We start from the raw sequence: 19689 nt of genomic DNA, 5'->3' as shown, positions 1-19689 counted from the left end.
TGACAGATATGTCCATCTCAATGGCGCAATGGTTGGAAGTGCCTTTATACTCTCAGACCTTGGCCTTGATGATAGCTGTAACATCTGTGAGTATGAGGTCTAATCTATTACCAGAAATATGCGTGGGTTCCTCAATTAGCTGGACAAAATCGGAGGATACACAGAACTCAAGAGCAGACTGGTCATGTTGATCTGTGGAATTTGAATTAAGCTGCTTTCTGTGTTTTCCATTGCAGTCTCCACAAATAATGAATGAAGCTTTTGAATCCTGTGACTGAGCCATACAAATCCTCTCCAAGAGACAGTCATATACTGAATCGCCAGTATTTGGGTTCCTGTCAACAGAAAATACATGTACAATATAGAATTTACTGAAAATCTGAAAACAAGAAACTTCATGGCAAGTACACTCCAAGTTTTTCTGACACTAAAAAGATTGTCCAGACTTAATTTGCCCGGACTTGTGCATGTATGATGTTGATGTTACAACAATAAATAAGGTCAGGGTCATCAAACCCTGGGATTAAAAACTCAGCCTTTGACTTGCTACTATTTACAAGTGCCTCAGATAATAACATCAGATCCTAGTTATGGACACAACTCTAGAAATCAAGAAAATTTGACTTTAAGCGTCTAGTATTTGATTAAAGTACTCTGCAATTTTTCTGACAGCAATGAGTAGCAGGCCCAGGGTTCAGCTCAATTACTCCCAAAAGAATTAAAATTAGTGACATAAAATTAGAAGTAAACCTAATAAATAGATTCATAACAACAGCAGCATGGTAATAATCAACAGAACAATAAACAATAAAATCAACAACAACAGTACTTACGTTATTTCATTGAAAGGATGAATAAAGCTGACAATATGTAATTAAAAGAAGCCTGGAAACAACTGATCAACAAGATGGAGCCGGGATGCCTTGTACGGCAAGTAAGAGTCAGGATGGATGTAGAAATAATAAAGAGTTCAAAGGGAAAAGATTAGGTAAAGAAGAAGGCACTTTCCCTATAATCCACCAAGCAGCTTTTTCTTTCTCATCAGCCTGTCCTACACACTTCTCGAAAAAAACTGGAAAGTGAACACAAAGGAGGAAACTGCTTGAGTGTACCCTCAAGCATGGCTAACTCAAACTCATGACTATGGAAGGCCATGGTACAATGGTTGTGGCACAGTCCAAGTTTGGAGAACAAGGTTTGTATTCAGAGTAACCTCCTGTTAGAAGGGTTGCCTACCAAGGCAAAAGGGACCCTTCCACCCGCTGGTGCGATTTCAGAGTGTCCTTCTCCTAGAAGAGTTGCATGCCAAGGCTTAAGAGTCTCTTCCATCCTAACTCGTGTAAGCAGGGACGTCACACCGTGAAGTGAATGTTGTTAAGGAAAAGCCACATGAACTGACTACGTTAGTTTGAATCCTGCCAGGGGAGGTGATAACCTCTTTGTTTATGTCCTGCTCTGGCATAGTGATAAGTATTATAAAACAAAACGTGTTAGGAAGTCAAGGATTTAAGAAGTCATCGTGGCTATTAAAGACAGAGATATATCTGGTAAAAGTAATCGGTAGATTTTATCTATAAATATTGAAAGATAATTGCTAGCAAGAGCAGTTTCAAATTAGCAGAGATAACAATTTTGATGATTAATTAAAACTTTTTAAGACGGAACCTTATTTTTATGTTTGTTCGACGAATGTACAAAACTGATAATGATCTCTTTATCACTGTATTTTATGACTTATCGTTTTGTAGTGGTATCTGCATTTCTTATGGCTCAATCACTAAAAGCTCTTGAAAACAGCTGGTGGAGGCTGAAACGGTAGAACGACTGATATGTTTTGTCTCATTTTCCTAGTGGAATATCTATCTTTCTATCTATCTATCCAGTGATGAATGAAAAAACCATTATTGATTCCTCTTTTGAAGTTTTTCACCCATGCCACTGCTTTATTCATGATACTAAAATACAAATGCTCGCTACTTTTACAGTATTTTAACTCTCCTATCAAAGTGAGTACAAAGTACTGACTTTGGACACATACTTTATTTATGAACGTACTTATGCAGAAACGCTCACTTGCACTCATATTTGCATGTTAATATGTCAACGGCTCTTCTCTTGATTGATGCATTTTTATGAGCCAAGTTTTTTTCCTTTTTTCTTTATAGGCAAACGATTGACGGTCATGAGCTCTTATTTTTCGGTGCTTTCCTTCTTGATCGTGTGGCGGTAGGAGGCCATAAAATAATAGCTACCACACATTAATAGATTAAACACTTTGATAACGACCACTTAGGCAAGGAACATCGATTCAAGGCTAAGCGACCACCACGTATCACTCATATAGAAGTAAACACGTCTTGATGTGTGGCGTTTCGCCTGCCTAGTCTTGGACTGCACAGTCAATGTTTCGCGCTCATCGCGTCAGCATAGTCCATGCAAGAAGCCTCAGTCACCTTGCACGACGGACCGATGAGCGCCTTTTGTCACTTATTGTCTAGCCGGTGGGATTTTATAAAATTCCGTGTCTGGAGTTTAAGAGGTCAAAATTACTGTTGATTATTGCTCGGATTTATAAGGAAAAGGCTTCAAACATTTTCCGATGTTGCTCTGGACTGTGGGGTGCGTATTGATTGAAGTGGATTCACCTGCAGTGTGTTGTGGTTACCGGCAGTAGAGCAGGTAATGAAAGATTTAATATTTTCCTTACATCTTCGTTCCTAACCGATGAATACAACCGGTAAAATCATGTACTTGCTCAGACTTACATGATTTCAGTACCTTTCCAACAATCACATGTTTTTTTGTATATAAATGTATTCCTTCGCGGTTTTGCGCTGATATTTCTCACACTGTATAGCATATCTTATATTTTTTCTCTTAAATGTCACATCATAATTATTGAGAGAGAGAGAGAGAGAGAGAGAGAGAGAGAGAGAGAGAGAGAGAGAGGGGAATTATACCAAGTTGCTAAACAAAGAAGTACCAGCGTTTAGGATGTAGTTATTTTCAGATTTCATTGCATTACACACACTGATTGCATACTCTCTCTCTATATATATATATACATAAATGCAGATATATATATATATATATATATATATATATATATATATATATATATATATATATATACATCACACACACACACGCCAACTCATACGGACTATATATATTTACACGACATTATTTTGACTATTTTTCCCTATGCTACCATTTTAGATGTATATATATACATATATACATAACTGTATATATAGTTATAAGATATATGGAACATTTTATACATAATATATATGGATATATATATATATATATATATATATATATATATATATATATATATATATATATATATATATATATATATATATATATATATATATATATATATATATATATATATATATATCACACACACACGCCAACACCTCGACTTATCGGACCTCAATGATGAGCGTTTCTGTATTTATCAGCGACATTATTTTGACTATTTTTCCCTATGCTACCATTTTAGATGTGATATAATTTTAGACATATCTCTTAGAGTAAGTGGTAAGTGTAGAATTCAGCTTAGTTTGGGTAAGGAACTATGTGGAATTGCTGTTAGTTGTAAGATATATGGAACATTTTAAAGTACAGGCTATAATATAGGGTCTTCGTTACTTCATGGACTTTGTTATTAATCAGAAAGGCCAGAACCTCAAAGTGTCAGCTAAGAAGAGGTGCTATTGCATATATATATATATATATATATATATATATATATATATATATATATATATATATATATATATTTATATATATATTTATAATATATATATATATATTTATATATATATATATATATATATATATATATATATATATATATATATATATATATATATATATATATTTATATAATTTTTTTATTTCTTTAATTGTAAATGAATATTGGGTGAGCGAGGTAGATCAGAGGAATAATGAGTGATTTAGTACTTTTATTCATAAATTTAAGGAAATTATTTGGATCTCCCCTTCCTGGCCCTTTTCAGATTTTATTGTTGCAACCAATGCTGATTTCTTCATTTCAAAGATGGGTTGTAACTCAGTGAACATCAAAAGACTTATGATTTGGTCTGTGGACTTTTTGGCATTAGTCTCACCCATTCTTAGCCTCACCCTCGGGTGGTACTCATGTCTTTCTGAATCTTTTCCAAAATATTATGTGGTATGAGGAAATGTGAGCTCGTGATCTGTCTTGGTAAAGAAGCATCCTGGCTATTTGCCAGAAAATTCCCTAAAACTTCAGTATATCAAGCGTTATGTTTTTCATCTTTTTTTTTTTTTTTTTTAAAGTTTTGGTCATACTACGTTTCCCCTTTTAATCCTTTGTCCTTCTCTGTATTATCTTCTTACGAAACTCACGGTGTTATATCTACTTCGGAGACTGACAAGGTATTGATTGGTCAGTATTATGATTTGGCATGAATCTTGTTGGATTTCGTTGATGGATCAATTTTTGTGGTTTTTTAACATTTTAACTTTCACGTTTCTCTTCAGTCTTTCATTTTGTTGCTTATATGCCGACTGTGAGACATTTTTAAAAGCATTTCTCACTCTAATTCTTTAAATACCTCTAAAAGATTGTCTTTGTTGGCCCCCAGGGGGCAAGTTCCAGGGCAAGACTTATATTTTGTGAGGGTGGGTATCCAAAGCATGAGATGGTAATGCCAAGGTTATTTCGCAACTAACAGAGCGCGGCATAAGTTGATCCCATCACATGCTGCCCCTTTTTAATTCAGTGATAGTCTAATTGGTTTCAAAGAAAAGGTGAAATAAAGGTATAAATTAGTGTGACATGACTCATTTAAGGTTTTACAACCAAGCAGCTAATAAGAGGTCATTAACTACTTATCACAGATGGAGAACGTTTCCGGCACAATTTATAATCACCAGCAGGTATAAAGAATAAAGGAACACTGAGTTTAACAATTAAATCAGTAAAATTTAGGATCATTTATATGATTAAAACATTCTGCTGCAATAAAAAATTCAATTTTTGCCCAGCCTAACCTAGTGTTGGTGAAAAAATGGAGACAATAGGTGAGGAAGACAAGATGCAGGTTAACCCTGAAAGAGACGATCAGCGTTGTCCTTGAACGATGAAAGTGTACATTCGTAAAGAAAATGGAATTTAGAGGAGAGTTCCAAGCCTTGAATCTCAAGGGAAAGAAACGCACAAGACCGAGAAAACAGGTTGCTAATTTCTATATTGTGAAGGAGGGAGCTGTGGATTCGCAAGTACTACAGGGGAAAAAAAACGAGGATTTGGTGGGAATTAGAACATATTCCATTCTTAGCTATCATAACGTAAGGAATTAAGTATTTACAAATTTAAAGTTATTGAACAGAAAGTTGATTTTATGGATTAAAATGCAGACTTGGAAACCGAGTCAACTGCGCAAATTATACAGGATTGTACATTACTGGGTTTAAAAACTGGAGAAAAACTTTTTTTGAAAAATGTTAGATTTTCTTTCTTCATGCTAGCTTGATGGTGATCCCTTAAATCGATCAGGCTCTTTGATTCCAAACTGTAATTTTTACCTATTTTCTCCGTTTACTCTCACATCCAGTTCTTAAATTCTGCTGGAAGAAAAAGACATCAAGCTCACTCCTGTCAGTACTGGAGAAGTTTTTCCTTTTTCTTACTTCTCAACAGCAGTCGAGTGAGGGGCAATTAATTTTGGTCTTATCCTTCCGTTATATTTCTCCTAGATCCTCTTTGCATCCGCCTCAAGATGACTTAACAACTAGCCAAAATGGCGCCTTTCCAGTAGCTACAGGTATGACCATTTTCACGTTGACCTGCACGAGAAAATCTTTCTTCTCTCATGCGCTCGGTAATGCCGAGTCTACAGCTTTCTCCAGTCTACTAATGCAAATCAACATCCTTGGATTTCTCAGTTTTTGACTGTTGCTTTCTCCTGAAATCCATTTCCCCTATGTCAGGCTGATCGTTCTTTTTTTTTTTTTAGGTTAAACTCCATTTTCTCTTTTCTTTATCCTTTGTTTCGTTGTTTCTGTCAAGACTGGGCTGGCAAGAGTAAAGAAAAAATATTAGACAAGTACTTTGACGTTGATCTTTAACAGGAAATTTGCTTTTGCATTGGAACCAAATTGCTTGATCATATCGATGATGTTTAAACATTATCATTTGATCATAGCTATTATAAAACTTTTTTTTTCTTCCATATCTGCAGGTGGTTATGAATTGTACCTAAGCATTCGCCATTTGTGATCAGCAGTGCATGGTCTTTAATATAAAAATCACGGTTATTACTTTTCCATATAATCTCCATAATCAAGGTGCTGTTCGGACATTTATTCACTTGTATATCTTTATTGGTTGTCTTTCACTTTCTATTTCATGTATTCAGTTTCTCTCTCACTATCTCTCTCTCTCTCTCTCTCTTTATACACAAGCACATACATATTATATATATATATATATATATATATATATATATATATATATATATATATATATATATATATATATATATATATATATATATATATATATATATATACACATACATATATATGTTAAATGACCCTACCCCAGTTCAAACAGGGAAATCTTTTATTGTCGTACCTGTTTTAAGAACAGGATCAAACATCTTACTTTCCCAAGACATCTCTGACAGGCCAGCACATAGTACGTCCAAAGTCATCCAAGACTTAATAGGAGCTCGGACCACCTACCACTGGGCGTCCCCGCCCAGGTACGATAACTGTCCAGTCGAAAGTTCAGTAGGAGCCAGCTCCACAATTATATCAAAACATATGCACTAGATACCGAAATTATATGTCTCGTATGCACGACTGTTATTCCGATACACAGTTCGTTATAGAACGCATCATTCCCATCTTGCATTCTTGATGGTCTAAATATCCCGGACGGCTTGCAACTGTACAAGCCCATGCTACTCTTCACATCTTGAATTCCTGGCGATCCAACCCTGCTGAACGGCCTGCGACTGCACAAGCCCATGCTGAATGCGGCACCCACAAATCCTTTGCACCAAACAAATGTCTCCCAGCAACGACGGCGATTTGTAGACGTCTTGCCCAACATCTCTCCAAAAACCCTGGATCCTCTCATGAAGGCGCAAGCGTAGAAACCTGCAGGCATAACGTAGACAGCCCAATATCTAACTTGCATCAGTTGAGGCTCATAGAAGTCATTCATAAGGCTCTTCTGCGAGGAAGTGGTGTATAACAAAATGATCATACCCACAGTACAACACAGGAATTAACCCATAAGATTCCCATTAACCTGTCTTTTTAATTTTAGATATGTGTCAACCGAGACACACCCGTGTTCTCATCTAGAACAACAAATCTATTCCCCTTCTTTACTTCTACAACACGAAAAGGACCTTCAAATCTAGGACTAGCTGATTCCTAACATTTATTTTCACAAAAATCCTATCTCCCACAACAACTTTAACTCTATCTGGTTTTGCTGGCTCCTATCCATCATGTCTCGCATTTTCATTTCAAGATTCTTAGCAAGACGCGCATGTCTCTCTTTAGCCGTGGCAACAAGCCCTTTGATCGTTTCATCACCCGATGGAATAGGCAACAAATCAAACGCACCCCGAGCTGGGTAACCAAACAGCGCCTCATTGAGAGACATTCCAGTGGTATCACTAACCACTACGTTGATGCTATGCTGCACCTGTGGAATATATCGATCCCAATTTACATCATTTCGCCCGCAGTGGTCAATCGAAGAGCTTCAATGACCTTCCTATTTGCCCGTTCAAAGCCAATTAGCTTCTGGTCTATAGGGAATAATAGTGACCTTCCGAATGACCATTACATCCGCAAGACACTCTAACGTCTTGTTCACAAATTCTCTCCCATTATCTGTAATCAGAACCTCAGGAACTCCATAACAACAAATATGCACATTAAAGAATGCGACTGCCATCTCTTCTGTTTTATGCTTCAACGGAAAAATCTCTACAAACCTAGTTAATTCTCTACCCTGAACCGCTGAACCATCAAAATCCTATCCTGAGATGCCAATACTAGTATTAATAAGATATGTCTCTTCGGAAGCATAACCCTAACTATCTTTTTATCTATCTATGCCTAACACCGCTGCCAACCGTTGTTAAATGACCCTATCCCCAGGTCAAATAGGGCCATCTTTTATTGTCTTACCTGTTTTAAGAACAGGATCAAACATCTTACTTTCCTAAGACGTCTCTGGTAGCGGTGGCTCCCTGGGTCAGCAAATTCTTTCTCCTTTGTCGACTCCTCTCGCTGAACCTATTTTTACATAAAGGCCTACTGGAATTAAACACTGATATACAAAACTAGACTATTTGCAAATTTAACGAAAGTGATTCAGCAAAAGTTACGATCATGAAATGGAGTGAATTCCACCCCCTACAAATGGAAAACATTACTAGATGAAATTCTGATTCACAAACATTCAGGTTAACGATTCTAAACCAGATAATACTAGTGACAAACACCCTGGTCACCAAATAAAGTAATAAGGTCATAATCATTCTAGACCACAATAAATGTCATATAGTATGTAAAAGAATAACACCACTTCCCAAAATATTTGTCCTCGCAGGACGAACCAGAATTCCTGTTGAAACAAACATATCAGTATATTAAAACCTGGAATGGTGTTACAAGATATTCATATTCAAAACAGAAAAATGCACAATGGAACATAGAACAGGAAAATACGTAAGGGAGACAGCAGAATTTCACTGCAGCACTACTAGGTCTTTCCACAAGTGTCTGGAAAAGATATAAGTGTTCATGAGTTATGGTACTCACTTTCTATGGCGACAAATAACAGATTTTCAAGTGGCGATCCTTCAACACTGCACCACTAACCAAACCAGACCCAGTCTCAAAATGAAGTCCCCCTGCAAGAGTCTGTCCCCCTGATAATATACCATTTGGGAGTGCCACACACATAAGCACTCACTTAATCCACTTCTTCCAGAAATGTGGCGACCCCGGTTCAATGTTAGATCACGCTGTCTCCATGGACTTAAATCATGATCAAAAGCTCTGTATCCAACAGTGCAAACCTCCAACGTCGACACAAATGCACCTGCAGCGGAAGTACTACTGACAGGCCAGCACATAGTTCGTCCAAAGTCATCCAAGACTTTATATATATATATATATATATATATATATATATATATATATATATATATATATATATATATATATATATATATATATACTATATATATACATATACATATACACACACACACACACACACACACATATATATATATATATATATATATATATATATATATAATACATACATACATACATACATATATATATATATTATATATATATATATATATATATATATATATATATATATATATATATATATATATATATATATATATATATATATATATATATATATACATATATATATATATATATATATATATATATATATATATATATATATATATATATATATATATATATATATATATATATATATATATATATATGGTATGGTTTTACTGTAGTGTGTGTGTGTGTGGGTCTGTGTGAGAAAGAGAATCCGTATGCAAAGTTAGACCTTAGCATACGTAGTGCTTCCTGTTCAGTGCCTTGTTTTTCTTTCCTACGTTTACTTTTTTATCATTTCAATACTGAAAATCCGTTTACCTATCTTCTTTAGAATTGTTGTCTATTATAATTTTACATTTGTTAGATTAAAACTTTTTCAAGGCCCGTAAAATTATAACTGACAACAATTCGTAAGAAGATACATAAAGGAATTTCTAGTATTAAGATGATACAGGTAAACATAGGAAAGAAAGAACTAGGCACTGAATAGGAAGCGACCGCGTATGCTAAGGTCAAACTTTGCATACAGGTTCTCTTTCTCACACAGACTCACACACACACACACACACACGCACTACAGTAAAGCTAAAGAAAGACAGATCCATCAAAATTCAAAGTTGATTTCTAATTCATGATCTCGCTGGCTCCCAAAATTCTAAGAGTTGAGATATCGCTGCGGTCATGTTAGATAGCAGTGATTAAATCCATGTCAGTCTCATAAGTTGAAAGTATACGTGGCCAGTTCGTATTAAAGCTGCCAAGTGATCACTGATCCTGGGCTTGGACGCCTAATTAAGAACACTGGGTTGGCATTATTATTTCTTTTTAGGAAGTGAAAGCTTATGATGTAAATGATCTTCCATATCTTATGTAATTACTCTTCTTTAAAGGGAGTTCCAGATTTCTCTCCCGTTAAATACAAAAGGAAGGCTGGCAAGACTTTAAATAAGACGAAAGCCGTGTTCAATGATTAACCATCACCACGTCTTGTCAACCTTTTAGCTTTGAACAGGAATAAAGATGACGTTTTGAGGGATGTGTCACTGTGTCTGAAAATGCCTGATTACAGTGTGGCAAAGGTGATGTACACAACAGTATGCTTACACCCTGAAAGACATCTGAGACACAGATCCTGAAAAGCTCAATATTTTGACAAAATTCATAAAGAACATATACTGATTAACATAAGATACCGGATACCAAATACCAAACACAATGAACGTAAAAAGGACTAATTTTGCATGCCATAATATGATAGAACCCCTTGTGTTACACAGGTGGTGGACTAGTCATATGGAAGCTGTGGGATGGCTCGATTAAGGTTATCTGATTTTGTGAAACCTGCTCATGATGATGATTTATCCTTGCAAAGGCGAACAACAATCATCGGAGAAGGCGGCGCATTTACTTCGTTTGAGTTTTGGTCAGACTTTCTTATGAAGTTTGAGGCATGAATCTACCACTTCACATGATTTTTAAATTAACTTTTACAAATTTTATGTAGCTCAATATGGAGCCCTCAAAGTTTTCCTAGCATTTCCAACCAAGCTTGCGTTCTCTACAAAAGTTATACTGAAAATATAAAAAAAAGATTTATCAAAACCATAATAACTAAGGTGGCTTAAAAGATCAGGCAATAGAGTAAAAAAATTAATTTAAATGAATTATAACTGACAAAACTTAAGGTTATAAGATTGGTATCAGATGTCATTAAGCATTTAAATGAATGTTATCAAATCGTCGATAACCATCACACGACGTCTATGAAGTTATGCGTTCCAGTTCACACGACATCAGGTATAACCATTAAAAATTTTTTGTTTTTAAATGAATTTGTAAGATAAAAAGACAGTATATAAGTTTCTGAGAGTGAAAATACAGATCGTTAGGATGAACATTGATTTCAGATGAATAAAGGAACAATTTGAAACCGAGTGAAAATAGAATAGATGTCCGTCTCCTACAACCTGCTTCAGAACAGTATTTTAAGGTTATAGAATAATGTAAATATGGACGTTTGTAAATAATGTATGGTAAAGAAATAATGCAACATAATGCAAAGTGGACCCATTTTCAGTGGAAGTAAGATTAATGTCAGTGGGAAAATCTTAGATGACGGACAGTCAGAAAGTTGCACCGGTAAAAAGACTGACAAGTAAAGGGAGATGAGCATACTCCAAGATTTGCAGACTGATGTTGAAGTTTCAACTTTTTATCAAACATTACAGTAGTATAGAGACACAAATCCCCTTTCGGTTAAAAGGATTAGAGAAGGCAACGTGATGCTCTATGGTGAGGGATATTAAAATGTATTTATTTATTTATACCATTGTGAAACTTTTCGTACAATAGCGCATGAGATCGTGTTCCAAGACTACTAATGGCGAATGGGATTAAACGATAAACTTGACTGGTTTGAAAGTTACATCCCTTGTAGAACTTAAGGACGAACAAAATACCAAAGGTAAGTATGAGCCAAAACTTGATAACAGGAGTGCTAAGAGGCAGTCTTACCATTCTGGGAACCACAGTAGAAGATTTGTTGACTTGCCAGAGATTAAGACGAAACACGAAAGAAGAGATATTTTGGTGGATTATGGTTATAAACGACGTTGAAAAATATATCAATTTCTAAATAAAGGCCAAAACGGAGTAATAAGTTGGATGGATAAAAAAGATTGAAATTAAACTGGACCAGAATTGAATTCTATAAGAACAAAAAGAAAAGAGAAGCTTATGTAGACAATATAATGACATCTTTATACGTCAGATTAATACTCAGCGGAAAAAAGCATTGATGCTCAAAAAATAAAGCTGCCAAAAATGAGTATCTAAATATAGAGACGTTAACAACTCTTGTACATTATTTTATAATAATCTCAAGGTTGGATCAGTTGAGTTTCCTTTTTTTGGCGATCTAGATTATTCAGAGAAGTTAGGTAATATAAAACAGAGTAGTCAAATGAATAATAAATGAATCACCACGGAACAAGGTCACACGTATCTATGTTCGGTTTCTCTGGCTACCGACTGACCCATGATCAAATATGAAACAGGAGTTCTGACTCACATTACGGCAAAGAATATGGATCTAGAACATATAAGAGACCCTCTCTCGTAAAACCCACGTCAGGGTAACTACATTTAAGTAGGGAAATGGGTGGACGTAGACAAAGAGTATAGTTATAAAAGAAATTCGAGGAAGAATCTACAGTACACAGCACCTGGATGCTGAATGAGTTGCCTCGGCACTAGAAAAAAAATGTGTAATAATGGAGAGATTTAAGAAGAAATAAAAAAAAAAAAGTGATTGAAGGAAAAGCTTTGAGAAAAATATGAAGAGCTCCTTCAGAATTAAACAAGGATATTCATGATAATGAAACGAGAAACGGTTTTCATATACATCACGAAATGTTTCTCTTCTTTTTCCTCCTTTTCTACAGAATGAACGAGCCAGGGACTGGCTTTCATTAGCCAGCCCTTCCACAATCGATACCATTACGATAACAAAACCAATTACGTCAGTAGCACGAAACGGGAGCCTTCAGTATTTACTTCGGTAAGATGACTCAAATGGCTTTTGAAATTCCTTGTGGAGATTTGTCACTCCGTCCACCGTGAATTGTCTCTTTTGCCTATAAAATCAGGTGCAAGTGTAACCGAAAGCCATAATATCGAATGTAACATTGGACGAAAGATTTAGAGGCATCTCGAATGTGCAGTGCGATAGAGTGAGAGTGTCTACGAATTCTGGAGGTAGATTTTAAGAAGAAAAATAGCAAATACCTAAAGCAGCAGAGCGAAAATTTGACTGAATTGGAACACATATTCAAGGGAAAAAGTCAACTAAAGCACTCTTAAGAAAATGTATGTGTACTGGTTTCTTTAAGCGTTCCGTTTGCATTACCGTGCTTGTATACTTCAAATAGCCTTCCTTGATGGGTCAGTTTCTGTCGATGTTCCCTTGCTAATGGACCTCAAATAGTTTGCACAACTTGTAAATTAGCATTCCATGCATTATAAACTCGTATGTGTGAAGCAACACACAAAATAATGACAATGGGCTAAAATGGTGGGTAAAAATGACATGGAACAAACAACGAACTACAGAAAATGACACATGCAATGCAAACAGCAACAATATAACGGTTAGTTAATTCGTATTCAAAAAAAGATGACGACGAGGGATCACTCAACACGACAACGTGTTCATTTACGCACATGTATTATTATTATTCAAGGCGAAGAGGGGAAAAAATCAGAGAAGGAACGGACCAGAGCCCTTCGCTGAATTAGTTATGTCTATCGACGCTCCCTACAAACACAGCCGAGTTTAGCGTGTTTTTCGTCTTTAGGCATGTGTGCCAAAGTTCCCCCCAACTATTGATTCTCCCTATCAACTCGCAGCATGGACGTACGTCAGCGCCTTAGTAGTTGTAGCTAGTTAGTTATAAATGATTTGTTTAACCAGACCTCTGAACTCTTAGGGTTCTTCTCGGGCTGGGATTGTAGCACAACTAGTAAATTATGATGATAACATCAGGTAAATTCAGTGTTGAAAAAAATGAACCAAACTGCAACCAAAAAGTCAGACATGTTCATAGTGAATTACCTATGCTGTATTTACTTGGGAGGTACTAGGGCTTGTGGGAACTTGACCAAAGGCCAAACAATGTAGAATCAGTCTCTCCAAACCAGCATCATTATTCTAAGCATATGATTTTGAAGACCTGTAGCATTATTTCAAAGCAGTGTATCATGAGCATTAAAGCTGAAAAAAGTAATTTAATCTTGACTAATTTTCCAGCTCTTGATCTAAAGAACACTATTCGGTAACAACAACTCATTTATTGCGTTCATAGAGGTGCATTAGGTTCAACAAACGTTCCCAGAAAAAGCTATCAGAATATTGCAAGAATGCATAGGAACATTATCTTTGAGATATTACAACTTCTCTTTGATGGGCGACAGTTAGGGTGCTTATTACTTTCAGCTTGACCTGAACTACACGAACTTGGGAAGGAATTTTTTCTTCAATACCAAATCGATGTTTATGACCTTTGTAACGCAAATATTGGAGGGGATTTTCATCCTTCGCAACGCCGCGAGGATTTGAAGGCGATTGTGATTGTTGTCCCTTAAGAGCATTTTTTTATTTTGTCAAGACCTTACATATACAATGCCTCATTCTGAGTCCTTTTATAAATCCTTTAAAAATGTTTTAAGTCCTTTAAAAAAGTCGCTGAAAGGTGTTATTTAATACAGAAAATCTAAATAGGTTAAAAGTAACGATCCTTTGAGAATGCTTGTGGTAACATTGACATTTGCAGTATCTTCTGACAATAAATAATTTCAAATAGTTTTTTAACTATTCGAGCTTATTCTCGGTATAATCATCCTGAAAATACTTAGAGAAGATGGTGATCAGCTGAAGGACGAGGATCTGTGATGAGCAATTCTCTGACGGTGTTGTGTGATACGTTCAAAATAAAATTTCACACACGAGTTGCTTCGAAGTGAGGCACTTTCAAGACCAATGTTAGTAGAGCTTTCTTGTGATCGTATCGACGTTCTTATTTACACTACAGGCACTTATGACATAACCATCTCCATGAATGTTATTTAAAAAAATACTTCAACCATAACAAATCAAGTTTTCTTTCGAGATAGTCATTTTGGGAACTATATACGTTCAGTAGTCAGTATTTCTAACTTTATTAACATTTCTATTATAGACACACTTTTAGAATGAGCCGTTTTGAAAAGAAATGGTAAGGCAACAAATTGGGGGGACTGAATCGAGACTCATGTTCGAGAAATTTACCTAGATTGCTTATTCTTTTATTTTCTTTTAATGTCAGTGAGTGCGTAGAATTATTTTATTGAGAATATGTTTTGAGAGCTTTTTCATATTCAGACACAACGTTATTTGATCTATAAAATCTAAGAGATTAATTAATCGACTGATTAATCTATATAAATTGCGTTTGTATCTTGAGGGAATTTTTCTTCGTGAATATTTGTAAAATTTAATGTGAATTATTTAGTAATAGTAAGAATAATGGCAATTCTAACATAAGATTATTATTACCATTACTCATCCTTAACTACTTGAAAATCACTTTTTTTTTTGCAGATGAGCTCAAGGGGGAGTGTTTTGGACATAGATCTTAGTGACCTGGAAGATGCAGGTGAGAAACTGACGTCTGCTATTTTAAAACTGTTATTTCTTAACCTTTCAGTCAATGTCTGTCAGAATTTAAAAGAATGTGAGTTTCAGAATATCGTGATTTCAAAACGTTCCAGTAAAGATGGAAGACCTGAGCCTATACTCCAAGGCTGTCAGAATTTTGAAACCACCTGAAGATTGCGTCATGTTTAAAACTTTACATGAGATATGGCAGGTTTTCAGAGTTTTGTCAAAAATAACATTTTAAAGCTTTCAATACTTACAAGGTTTTCAGAGTGGCGCACTTTCTATAATTGTTACTGATATAATGTTTTTGATTGACCAGTGTTTTTGTTATTGAAACACCAGGCAACCTCAGATCATATTAAACCTCACATCTAGCAAAATTCCATACATAAAAAAGAAAACGAATCTTAAACGATAATGGCTGCGATTTACTGAAGTTTGCGTTTACTAGATTTACACGCATTTCGCAAATGAATATGATTATGTAAAAGGCAGAATATTACTTGACAACACAAATGTAAATTTAGCAACTATAGAATAAAATTAATCTGCTACCAAGCTTTCTCACGGGACATACTAGCAAGATCTGGTTCTATGAAGAGAATACTGCTTCATTGCATACCGAGTATTTTGTGTCTTGACCACTGGTAACCATTCTCCTATACTTTGCTGTAGTATAGGACTTAGTCTCAACGATAAAGGCTGAGGAAGCAAAAGAACATTATCTGGACACACCTCCATATTTTGCACTGAAGGACCCTCAGTCTTTTTGGAGATAAAAATAAGCGATGATAGTTGAAATGCTTAGTACAGAACAGCACTATTACAGTTATTATAGGAGACTTATAGATCGAATAAGCTTTAAGAGGTCGAAATCCAGATGGATCAGATGAAGCTTACCCTTTCCTTTTCTTGTTGTCATTTAAATGAAAGTAAAGATATATCTAATCATTGCAGCAATTATATGAGGCAGCAATAAAAAAAACACAGCACATACGAAGCCGATAAAACACAGAAAAGTAGTAAAACTGTTAGGTAACAAAAGCAACATTAGCAGCAAATATGAAATTAATAAAAGGAGAAATGCTGTGTCCAGTATGTCCAGCAACTCACACACACACACACACACACACACACACACACACACACATATATATATATATATATATATATATATATATATATATACATATATAGATGTATGTATGTATGTATGTATGTGCCACAATAATTCTGAAACGCATTGAACAATTCCAACCAAACTTGTTATACATATGACTTACTATCTAGAAATAAGCACTGCGAGGGTAAGACATCACTCGCACTAAAGGGCACCAAAGGGGGAGGGGTGGGAGGGATGGGAGGGCCTCCCTGAAACAGGGCTGGTTCTGCCCGTGAAACGGGACTGGTTATGCCCGTAGGCTTAGTAACTTTACTATTTTATCATACCCAATTTCGGTATACATATGACTTGCTATCTGGAAAAGAATACTGTTGGGGTAAGACATCAATGGTACCGAAGGGGGTGGGGGTTGGGAAGTGGGCTGGCGGAGAGAGAGTGAGAGGGAGAGGAAGTGAGAAAGAGAGTAGAGGGGGTGTTAGGGAGAAAAAAGAGGGAAATAGACAAGGGAGGGGTGGAGAGAGAAAGAGAGAGAGAAAGAGGAAGTGAGAGAGAGAGAGAGAGAGAGAGGGAGAGAGAGAGAGAGAGAGGAGAGAGAGAGAGAGAGAGAGAGAGAGAGAGAGAGAGAGAGAGAGAGAGAGAGAGAGAGTTTATCGGCAGCTATTCAGCGTTGCACGGGCAGCGCTGGTTGGTCATCTAATCTAATATATATATATATATATATATATATATATATATATATATATATATATATATATATATATATATATGTGTGTGTGTGTGTGTGTGTGTGTGTGTATGTGTGTGTGTGTGTTACAAAAACGACTAATGGGAGAATCGGGTTTAAACAAGGACAAGACTGTATAAAGAAATAGTGTGTGAATCAAATATTTGTTATACAACGGTTGTAGTAGGAATTTGAAATAATCAGAGAAGCAAGGGTATCTGACGATAAAGTGTGTTATACTTTCGAAGGATATTTGTTCGGGTATCCCAAGGATTGAAAATAATTGCGTTCTTAGTATGATGAGAAAGCGAAAACCATTAAGTATAAAATCTTTACTACTAAACCAACAAAAATTCTAAGCATTTATGGGTCTTTACAAAGAAATAGTTGCATTACAAGAAGACTAACAAGAAAAAATGAATGCGACTCATGTAAGACTAGAAAAATCAGTAATAAGGCATGTATGGGACAGAATTAAACCTGTTAGGAGCGATTAGATATTTTGTTGATGAAAGGAAACCATGACGTAAGTAGCAAGGCTTCAAAGTTGATATATGGCAAGTGTGAATTGTCTCCAGTAAACGACACGGCGTTAATTCGTGATGCCGAAGAAACGCTGTTGAGACAGGTGAAATAGTTCGAAAGTCAGTAAAAGGAGAAATTCCTGAGCGAATGAAATCTATGAAGATGGACCACTGAATAATGGAGCGGCCAGTGTGTTTAGAGATTTGGAAAAATATTTTAAATGAGAAAATGGTAAATTGCAGAAACAGATGAAAGATGAAATGAGGAGGCTTGTCAATGCGTGAAGAGAAGAAGAGTTTTACTGAAGTAAAAATAGGAAGACAAGTCACTGATCCATTGTGAATATGAACTGCTAGGGTTGCATGTGAAATGTAGAAAACAGGTGCTACCTACCTAGTCTATTTCAAATGAAATGGAAAAAAGTGGAAAAATAGGTACTTAGAAACAGAAGTAATGAAAATGTAACTCACTGTTTTGAGGTAGTCTGAACACACTGAAAGAATGGAGAATGGTTGATGAACATGATTTATGACCGAGAGTGTTGGGAAGGACGAAGAAGGTAAGGGCATTCAGTGGCAAATGAAGAGCGTTTTGCATCGATATGTAAAGCAGAAGATCCCGCTAATCATGATTTAGCAGTTAATGGACAGATGTGGCCATGAAGGCGTTTTGTTTTCCTCGATGGCCGTCTACAAGAAATTAAAAGGTATAGGACCCACTAAGGCAGGTCGGCCTGACAAGGCATTAATGATGAATCTTCCCAGTCGACCGCGTAAAGTAAGCCGTGGCTCATGATTTATGGGTTGTAAACCAAGGACAGTTAAATATTTTGTACTATTGTAAATATATATAGGTTACTTGAGAACAAAATTCTTTTCATTTATTGAATGTCTGAGGTATTCTGAGTAATCGTTATTACAGTTCACGTCAAGATATTGTTTAAAACAACAAGAAATGTAGTTCTTACTCTTGCGACATATGAGGCTGTACTTTTTAACAAAATAAGTGATACTGATAAATAAATAGGATACTGGTAGACTACCACTAAAATAAAATTAATACAAAACTGAAACAATTAATGCAAAGACTAGAGATGGTCAAATGTTCTGCTGTATCAATGAGCCAGTAGTGGGTCCTGCCTGCGATTAGCTCGTGTGAGTCATTGTCTGGCCGACTTGTCTTAGTGGGTCCTGATATATACACTCAGACACATACACACACACACACGCATATATATATATATATATATATATATATATATATATATATATATATATATATATATATATATATATATATATATATATATATATATAAACTGAGACGAGGTGAGTAAGAGGCAGCGTCTGGGTACTTACTAATTTAATGTCACAAATTTCCGACAAGATATGGACTTCTGTGAACGGAAAGGTAGCATCTAACATCAGAGCAAGACAGGCATAAATTTACGGTCAGGTGTGTTTTCTCACACCTGGAAAACAGTTAACAATTCTTTGTACAAAATAAAGAAATTTCTCCATTACATTTGGTTCGAAAGCTTGAAGCATTTTACATTTACAGATGGTTTTGGTTTTACAAATGAGATACTGTAGTTCCTGCAAATACATGAAAATCACTGCTTCAGCTGACCATCTTTGACTTCTGTTTTCTGGGAAACCTAATGTTCTGCAGTAGGTCAAGTTTGTTGTTTTGGATTGCGGATGT

The 19689-nt window shown here is 35.7% G+C and overlaps 1 long non-coding RNA gene across 1 annotated transcript in view; it reads left to right on the top strand.

Moving 5' to 3' along the window:
- Nucleotides 1-2414: 2414 nt before the first annotated feature.
- LOC136826489 (uncharacterized) overlaps nucleotides 2415-19689 on the top strand; it is a 32185-nt gene continuing 14910 nt past the window's right edge. The window contains exons 1-2 of the long non-coding RNA XR_010849632.1: nucleotides 2415-2679; nucleotides 15554-15608. This is a non-coding gene — a long non-coding RNA (uncharacterized lncRNA). The remainder of the gene's footprint in view (nucleotides 2680-15553; nucleotides 15609-19689) is intronic.

This window comes from Macrobrachium rosenbergii, chromosome 41 (genome assembly GCF_040412425.1).
Source record: "Macrobrachium rosenbergii isolate ZJJX-2024 chromosome 41, ASM4041242v1, whole genome shotgun sequence".
Lineage (NCBI taxonomy): Eukaryota > Metazoa > Arthropoda > Malacostraca > Decapoda > Palaemonidae > Macrobrachium > Macrobrachium rosenbergii.
The sequence above is the reverse complement of the archived record's forward strand: the minus strand, read 5'-3'. Positions and strand labels throughout refer to the sequence as shown.